The sequence below is a fragment of the Desmodus rotundus genome, chromosome 1, assembly GCF_022682495.2.
Source record: "Desmodus rotundus isolate HL8 chromosome 1, HLdesRot8A.1, whole genome shotgun sequence".
In the NCBI taxonomy this organism is placed as follows: domain Eukaryota; kingdom Metazoa; phylum Chordata; class Mammalia; order Chiroptera; family Phyllostomidae; genus Desmodus; species Desmodus rotundus.
Window position 1 is genome coordinate 34,676,220 of NC_071387.1, and position 7,057 is coordinate 34,683,276.

At 43.6% G+C, this 7,057-nt stretch overlaps 1 pseudogene; it reads left to right on the top strand.

Moving 5' to 3' along the window:
- The first annotated feature begins 6,327 nt into the window (after nucleotides 1–6,327).
- LOC112304596 (large ribosomal subunit protein uL15 pseudogene) lies at nucleotides 6,328–6,771 on the top strand (annotated as a pseudogene).
- The last annotated feature ends 286 nt before the right edge of the window (nucleotides 6,772–7,057 follow it).

Consider the following 7,057-nt stretch of genomic DNA (forward strand, 5'->3'; position numbering starts at 1 on the left):
ACAATCATGCCTGATGTCAGTCAGATGCAGGGCAGCCTATTAAGGAAGTGTCTCATCCACCTAGATGAGGCTGGGCCTCTGTTCCCTACACCTGCCCCTGGTGGCTGCTTCTGAGGCTGTGATGTGGGCAGCTCAGCTAGTGCCCCAGAAGGTCCTGAAAGAGCTCAAAGCAGAATCTTAAGATGACATCAAGGCCATTCACACAGCAAACCAAAATTCACTGCCTTTTCTATTTTCCATCTCAAATGATGGTCCACCCAATCCTCAACATTACTCACCAGAGATCTTACAATGAACACCAATGAAAGTCTAAAATACTTTAAATAATGCAGAGCCAGCAAAACAAAATTGCCCAAATTTTAACATGAACTCAACTCAGTGGTTATATTTCCCAAGGGAGGCAGAATTCCAAAGGTGAAATCCTTTTGACCTAGGTCGATTAATGTCCGAATACATTAAGGTTCGACATTTTCTCCCACTCAGATTTGCTGTGTCATAGGAATCTTCTCAAGTGCACAATCCTGAAAGCAGAAAGCTGGAGGATCATGAACCCAGTGGCACAGAAGTCACTTTTAGGAACAAGCCAGAGGTTAGATGTATCATCGACATGGTAGCTTCCAATGGCAGGGTCCTCAGAGAGGAGCCATTGAAACAGTACCCAGTAACTGGCAGGCATTCCTGTATCTTCTTCTCGATTGCTATAACTCTGCTTCTCATCTGAGGAAAAGAATTGATCCTACATCTTCCGCTCCCCAGCTCTGTGCTCAGGAAAATGCTAGGACTGCCCACGCATTTTTAGGCCATTCCCAGAACTATTGGTGCAACAGGTAGCAGCTGCCACACTGAAGGTCTGGCTCAAGTTCCCATGAAGAACAACCAGTTAAATACATACAATGAAATGTTAGCCAGCCTTTAAAATGAAGGAAGTTCTGAAGGAATTAAGAAAAAACTCCTAGACACAGACAACAGTATGGTGATTACCAGAGAGAGACGGGGGAGAGGGAGAGGTAGAAGAGGGTGAAGGAGGGATAAATGGTGATGGAAGGAGACTTGACTTGGGGTGGTGAACACACCATACAAGATACAGATGATGTGTTATAGAATTTCACACCTGAAACCTATATAATTTAATTAACCAATGTCACCCCACTAAATTCAATTAAAAGAAGAAAATGGAAACTCCAGCACAGGTTTGAACACACATCAGCCTTGAAGACGTTATGATAAGCAGCTAGTCCCAAAAAGGTAAATACTGTCTGGCCCCATGTATGCGGTGCCTCGAATGTGAAATTCATAGAAAGGAGAGGTAGAACGGTGGTGGTCAGGAGCTGGAGGAGGACGAGGGGGAGGTGCTTCTTGGGGACAGATCTTCAGTTTGAGAAAACGAAGACGTTCTAGAGATGGACGGTGGCGATGGTAGCCCAACAGAGTAAATGTCCTTAACGCCACCGAACTGTACACTTAAAAATGGTTAAGATTATAAATTTTGTTATGTGTATTTTACCACAAATTACATTTTTTTAATTTAAAAAATCTTTCTTACTTAGTTGGACTGTGGAACTAAGGATAGCTTTCTCCGATTCTCTTCAGTCCTTAGGTGCCCAGTGACAGCAGATGCAATGAAACTGTCAGGCACTTCAAGGCCTTTTTAACGAATTCCATAACCTGTCCCACCCTCCTGCACACCCAATTTTGTCCATGAAGGAAGGCTCTTTCTTCAACATTTCCACCTCTCAGCCAAGGCTGGAAAGAGAACTTCCACTCCACATTCTTGCCATAAAAAAAAAAAAAAAAAATAGAAGCACTGACCCTGATTGGCGAGAGATAACATTCACAAGTCCTGGCTCACTGGCAGACAAGGTCCTGAGTGAGAGTTCACTGCACCTGTCCTTCTCTTTGTATGGTTAAGCAGAGCAAGCCCGCCCACTCTAGCAATCCATAATTATCTCTCTGCTGCACCTCCTCTGCCAGTGACTGGGTATAAGTCAAATTAGCCTTGTGGAATAGACCTGGCTGGATTTGGGTGTAGGGGAGCAACGGGGAGGCTGCCCTGTGAACTGGACTTAGAGCGTTACTGGGCCCTTGCCCAGCCCAGGACCAAAGTGACACTTTGATCCGCATCTGGGCCTTAATATCTTGGGCCTCTTCTCCTATCTTAGATTTTTCCATTGGGGGTGGGGGAGAGAGAGAAAGGAAGGAAGACAAATAGGAAGGAAGGAAGGAAGGAAGGAAGGAAGGAAGAAAGGGAGGAAGGAAGGAAAGAGAAGGGAAGGGTGGGAAGAGATGGGAAGGGAAGGGGAGGAAGGGCGAGGGAAGGGAAGAAAAGGAAAGGAAAGCAGCACCAGATTAACAAGAGGAAATAAACATGCAGTACCACGTATCAGTGGGAGAAACCTAAATGAAGAGTAACTCAAAGCAGTGGCTTAGAACTTCAGCTTACATAGCACTTTCAACCAAAAACAATGAATTTCTAGAGAAGTGACAGGACAAAGGAAAGTCATTTTAGGCTTTCAAGGACGGAAAACCTTGGGAAGGTAAATATACAGGGGGCAACTAATGAGGTAAGCTGTGTTTACAGATTCCTCTGGTGTCTCTGGGCTAATATGTGCCTATCTCCAGTAAAAGAATTTATACCATGATTTTAGGGGAAAAAAAAAAAAAGGAGTTGGGGGAGTATTTCCTACATTTTCTGCTTCTTAAGTGTTTTCAGCTCAAAATAATTTTTCTATCAAAGAGACATGTTTTGGTTCACAGGCCAGCACTCAACCTCTGAGCCACACCAGCCAGGGCTGAAAGAGGCATACTTAAGAATGATATATTCTCACGTCCTTCACAGAAAAGGGAACAGCAAAGAAAGGGTAGAGGTTAAGGGTTTCATTCCCACCAAATTGAATACATTTTGCTTTATACAAAACTCACTGCCCTGTTTCTTTGTTCTTCATTTTATCTAAACTGATGAAAATTTCCTATCACCAATCCCTGAACTTGCATGTGAGGAACATTCGAGGAGTATTCCTCTGAAGTCCTTTTTCACTCTAAAATTTTGTGCTGCTCATCCTGTTGCTTCTGTTTCCACAACTCCTCCCAGAATCCCAGCAATTGAAAAGGTAATAGAAGACTGGAGTAAAAACCAGGATTCAGCACCACACAGAATGCTTTGTACAGATAAAAACTTGACATACAAAAAAATAAAATAAAATAAGGCCTTATATCCTGTGCCAGGTGATCCAGGAACTCACCTGACCTGAAGTTCCATCTGTTTATCTGTATCCAGGGTCTGCCCGGAAAGGGGCGTTCCTGTGCAGATGGAAACATACCAGAGCGACAGCCTGGGACACGCTGTACGAAAATTGATTTTGCAAGAGCTACCCAGTGTGTTTTTACTTCATGCGGCCGCCTGCAAATTGAGGTTTCTCTTTGCATTAGTATTTATTTATCAAAGTGAAATTATCATATCTTCCTCATTTTTTTCTTGCCAGGACTAGAGCTCAAAGTTACATTAAACTGCCTTCACTTCGTGTTGTTCTCCAGGTATCCGGGCTCATCAGAACTCATATATTTCTCTGAGAATTATTAGTTCATTCTCCCTACCATGTTCCCAAGCAGAGGGAGAGTGAGAATTCTGTGCCCCACCCCCACATAAAAAGCCATTTTCTTGGGCTTCTGGCCAAAATAGAGACATAGCTAGACACGCCTCACCTCATTACACAACCATAAGAAGGAACAGAACCAACTTAAAAATGAAAACACCCAGAACTGCCAAAAAATCACCCAGAAAAGCACCCAGAACTGTAGGGGAGTCCAACAACAAAGGACTTAAAGGAACTATAATCACCCAGATGGGAAGGAGGGTCGGAGAGGACTCGGTGTGGCAGCAGCAAGCTTGGGGCAGAGAGGCAACAGTGCCCTGTGGAGCAGGCAGCCCCACATTCGCATATGGTGGAGAAAAATCAGGGAGACTTCTTGAGAGTGAGTGAACCCAGCGCCAGGCCAGACTGTGCAGCCCAGGGCTCCAATGCAGGGAAAAAGAAGGCCTCATAACTTCTGGCTGTAAACCCAGTGGGGGTTGGGATGGTGGAAGATGCTGCCAGAGAGCCCAGAAGTACACAAACCCACCCCCCCTGAGAACTACAACCAGGACAGTAGCTGAAGGGGTGCCAGTCGCACAGGGGAGGTGGGTGAAGTGACTGGAAATGGGGCAAAGGCCACGCAAGTCCCTAGAAGTCAGCCAGCAGCAGCACTGCCACCTCTTCGACCCCACCCCCACTCACAGAGCCACAGTTCCCCTGCCCTGGTGAATACTCAAGGCTCTGCCCCATATGACTTAACAGGTACACTAAAATAGAATCAAAGAGGCTCTACCTAATACATAGACAGAGAGGCTGCTAAAATCAGAAGACAAAGAAATATGGCCCAAACGAAGGAATAGAACAGATCCCCAGAAAAAGAACTAAGTGATGCAGAGACAGCCAACCTATCAGATGCAGAGTTCAAAACACTGGTGGTCAGCATGCTCAAAGCTCTCACTGAATATGGCAAAAGCATAAGGAAAGAAATGAAAGCTCTACTGAGGGAAATACAGAAATTTCCACAGAAAACCAACAGGAAAGGGAAGGAAGCCAGGATTCAAATCAATGATTTGGAACATAAAGAAGAAATAACTATTCGGCCAAAACAAAATGAAGAAATAAAAATTCAAAAAAATGAGGAGGGTTTAAGAAGACTCTGGGACATCTCCAAAAGGGCCAACATCCAATGCCCGAAGAGGAGGAGCAAGAAACTGAAAACTTATTTAAAGAAATAATGAAAGAAAACTTCTTGAATTTGGCAAAGAAAATAAACATACAAATCCAGGAAGCACAGAGAGACTCAAACAAGTTGGACCCAAAGAGGTCCACATGAAGACACGTCATAATTAAAATGTAAAAGATTAAATATAAAGAAAGAATCTTAAAAGCAGCAAGAGAAAGGCAGAGAGTTACCTACAAAGGAGTTCCCATAAGACTATCAGCTGATTTCTCAGAAAAAACTTTGCAGGCAAGAAGGGATTGGCAGGAATTATTTAAAGTGATGAAAAGCAAGGACCTACAACCAAGATTACTCTATCCAGCAAAGCTGTCATTTAGAATGGAAGGGCAGATAAAGTGTTTCCCAGACAAGGGAAAGCTAAAGGAGTACATCATCACCAAACCCTTATTACATGAAATGTTAAAAAGAAGGAGAAAACTATAGAAAGAGAGAGAAAAGGAAGATCAAAACTATGAACATTAAAATGACAACCAACACAACTATCAACAACTGAATCTAAAAAACAAAGCAAACAACTAGAACAGGAATAGAGAATCATAGATATGGAGATCATTTGAGGGTTATCAGCTGGAAAAGGGAAGGGGGAGAAAGGCAGAAAAGTTATAAGGATTTAGAAGCATAATTGGGTAGGTACAGAATAGACAGGGGGATGTTAAGAACAGTATAGGCCATGGAGAAGCCAAAGAATTTACATGTGTAACCCATGGACATAAGCTAAGGGTGGGAGGGTGGTTGCTGGAGGGAATGGGCATACCTGGAGGAGGGGGATAAAGGGGGAAAAATTGGGACAACTGTAATAGCACAATCAATAAAATATACTTTAAAATAAAAAAGGCCATTCTCTCTTTGCAAGCCAACAGTGACATATCCTAGATTGTTCTAAAAAGAGCAGCTGCACGAGAACATATAAGAACAGATGATTCAAAGACTCCCTGACAACTACACATAATGACAAATGCCGGGGCGGAACATCTGTATTCTGAGTCACTCCATTTTTCTAGAAAGGAGGTCATTAGCTCGCCTGCTGCATAAACCGTTTTGGTCTTTAAGCAGGCTCCAGAACTCGTTCACAGTACGCTACATCTTCAGACTGCAGCTGACCCCTCTCTACTCTCACACAAACTCAACATATTTTGAAGTCATCTTAATTATCAACTGCCTGCAGCCAAGAGTTTTAACGTCCATATTTTGAATAATGACTATGCAAAAGCAATGTGTGTGTGTGTGTTTGGCGGGGAAAAGGAGGTAAATAACCTTAAAAATCCCATTAATGGTTTCTGTTTCTCTCGTGCCCAGAATGATACAAATTTAGAGATACTGCCTTTTGTGGGAAAACATCCTAGGAAAAAATGAAAAGGGAAGCAGATTTTTTTTCTAGAAAACTATAAAAAGTTATTTCAAAAGAGCTGGTTGAGGCTTTTTGATTAATGAGTAACAAAAAGATGCTGACAAAAGAAAAGTAGGGCATTGATGAGTGAAGTCAAAAGTTAAGGCAGCTTGTGCATCTCAGCCACCAACATGCCATCCAGACTGAGGAAGACCCAGAAACTTCGGGGCCACGTGAGCCACGGCCATGGCCACATCGGCAAGTACAGGAAGCACCCGCGAGGCTGAGGCAATGCTGGTGGCTTGCATCATCACAGGATCAACTTTGACAAATATCACCCAGGTTACTTTAGGAAAGTTGGTATGAGGCATTACCACCGAAAGAGGAACCAGAGCTTCTGCCCCACTGTCAACCCGGATAAACCGTGGACCTTGGTCAGTGGGCAGACATGGGTAAACACTGTCAAAAACAAGACCAGAACTGCTCCCATCATTGATGTGGTGCGATCGGGCTACTGCAAAGTTCTGGGGAAGGGATAGCTCCCAAAGCAGCCTGTCATTGTGAAGGCCAAATTCTTCAGCAGAAGAGCTGAGAAGATTAAGAGTATTGGTGGGGCTTGTGTGCTGGTAGCTTGAAGCCACACGGAGGGGAGTTCATTAAATGCTCACAAGTGCTTTTGTCTTCTGTTCTGAGTGTAGGTTCTTCAGCACCTTGACCTGTGTGTCAGAAACCTGCAGGTTCTAGGAGTTAAGGGTATGAGAACCTGGGCTCCTCTGCCAACTCCCCTGAGAAACAAAGTGTGCAGGACTTAGCACCAACACTTAAAAGCCTCGGTCTGCTACCCAACTTGAACTTCTCATTTATACAGTGAAAATGATAGCTGTTGGTGGTATGTGTAGATAAATATAAAATAGTTGAAAG